Here is a 2,500-nt window from a genome sequence, read left to right as displayed (position 1 = left end):
GGTCACCAGGTTGTCAGCTTCCCACCTATAGTCAGACTCATCCCCACCAGAGATCAGCCCAATGAGGGTGGTGTCGTCCGACAAACTTCAAGAGTTTGACGGACAGATGATTGGAGGCGCAGCTGTTGGTATACAGGGAGAAGAGCAGTGGGCAAAGGACGCAGCCCTGAGGAGTTCCCGTGCTGATGGACCTGGAGTCAGAGACTTCTGTTCCCGGCTTAACGCACTGCTTCCTTTCAGAGAGGAAGTCTGTGATCCACCTGCAGGTGGAGTAGGGCACGTTCAGCTGGAAGAGCTTGTCCTGAAGCAGGGCAGGGATGATGGTGTTGAAGGCAGAGCTGAAGTCCACAAACAGGATCCTGGCGTAGGATGCTGGGGCGTCCACATGCTGTAGGGTGAAGTGGAGGGCCATGTTAACTGCGTCGTCCACAGACCTGTTGGCTCTGTAGGCAAACTGAAGGGGGTCCAGGAGAGGGTCTGTGATGGCTTTGAGGTGTGCCAGGAGCAGGCGCTCAAAAGACTTCATTACCACAGATGTAAGGGCGACCGGTCTGTAATCATTTAGTCCTGTTGGCCTTAGCTTTTTGGGCACAGCGATGATGGTGGAGGACTTGAGACAGGCTGGTACATGGCATGTCTCCAGGGAGGTGTTAAAGATGTTGGTGAACACCGGAGACAGCTGGTCAGCGCAGTGCCTGAGGGTGGCTGGAGAGACAGAGTCCGGCCCGGCTGCTTTGCGTGGATTCTGCCTCTTGAAAAGCCCATTAACTTCTCCCTCCTGAAAGGAGAGAGTCGTTTCTGTAGTATGGGTGGGGGATGGGGCCTCTTGGGTGGGAAGGGGTGGTTCAGGACAGTCCAATTGTCTTTCAAATCTACGGTAGAACTCGTTCAGGTCGTTGGCTAGGCGGGAGTCGTTAGTGGTGTGGGGCGCTCTGGGTTTGTAGTTGGTGATGTGCCTGAGCCCTTTGGCAGACAGAAGCAGCGTCGTTAGTAGAGAACTGGTGTTTTAGTGTCTCTGAGTACAGTCGTTTAGCCTCTCTCACCGCTTTGCTAAACCTGTTCTTCGACTCCTTGAATCTGTCTCTATCCCCACTCCTAAACGCTTCCTCCTTCTCCAACCTCAACCTTTTGAGCTTTGCTGAGAACCAGGGCTTGTTGTTGTTAAAGTTCACCCTGGTACGTGTTGGGATACAGCAGTCCTCACAGAAGCTGATGTACACAGCCTCTGTGAGTTCATCCAGACTATTGGTAGCAGTCGTGAACATATCCCAGTCAGTACAGTCTAAGCACGCCCGCAAATCTTCCACAGCCTCACTGGTCCACTGTTTAGATGTCCTCACAGCAGGTTTACAGAGTTTTAGTTGCTGCCTGTATGCACGAATCAGGTGGACCAAGGGAGTTCTGTGCGAGCCGAACAGCCCCGTGACCCACAAGAGAAACATCCCCGCCAAATTCGAGCGTTTGACGGGGTCTATCCGTGAAAAAATATTCACGTTTTTGAGTGCACATGCATTTCTGCTGCAAATGCCTCTGGAAGTTTCATGCCGTTCGTATGCCAATTGTGGCAACACGAAAATGACCCGTTTTCCCATTCCGAGGGATTTCTGTGCGACCCTAACAGCCCCGTGAGCCACAAGAGACACATCCCCGCCAATTTCTAGCGTTTCACGGGGTCTATCCGTGAAAAATATAGACGTTTTTGAGTGCACATGCATTTCTGCTGCAGATGCCTCTGGAAGTTTCATGCCGTTCGTACGCAATGTGGCAACACGAAAATGACCCCTTTTCCCATTCCGAGGGATTTCTGTGCGACCCTAACTAACAGCGCCCGTGAGCCACAAGAGAGACATCCCCGCCAATTTATAGCGTTTCACGGGGTCTATCCGTGAAAAATATAGACGTTTTTGAGTGCACATGCATTCCTGCTGCAAATGCCTCTGGAAGTTTCATGCCGTTCCTATGCAATGTGGCCACACAAAAATGACCCGTTTTCCCATTCCGAGGCATTTCTGTGCGACCCTAACAGCCCCGTGAGCCACAAGAGAGACATCCCCGCCAACTTCTAGCGTTTGACGGGGTCTATGCGTGAAAAATATTAAAATTTTTGAGTGCACGTGCCTTTCTGCTGCAAATGCCTCTGGAAGTTTCATGGCGTTCCTATGCAATGTGGCAACACGAAAATGACCCCTTTTCCCATTCCGAGGGAGTTCTGTGCCACCCTAACAGCCCCGTGAGCCACAAGAGACACATCCCCGCCAATTTCTAGCGTTTCACGGGGTCTATCCATGAAACATATAGAAGTTTTTGAGTGCACATGCATTCCTGCTGCAAATGCCTCTGGAAGTTTCATGCGGTTCGTACGCAATGTGGCAACACGAAAATGACCCGTTTTCCCATTCCCAGGGATTTCTGTGCGACCCGAACAGCCCCGTGAGCCACAAGAGACACATCCCCGCCAATTTCTAGCGTTTCACGGGGTCTATCCGTGAAAAATATCAAT

The sequence above is a fragment of the Petromyzon marinus genome, unplaced genomic scaffold (assembly GCF_048934315.1).
Source record: "Petromyzon marinus isolate PM22_M1 ecotype Great Lakes invasive population unplaced genomic scaffold, UKy_Petmar_22M1.pri1.0 PM_G_Scaffold_26, whole genome shotgun sequence".
Lineage (NCBI taxonomy): Eukaryota > Metazoa > Chordata > Hyperoartia > Petromyzontiformes > Petromyzontidae > Petromyzon > Petromyzon marinus.
Note: the sequence above shows the minus strand (reverse complement) of the source record.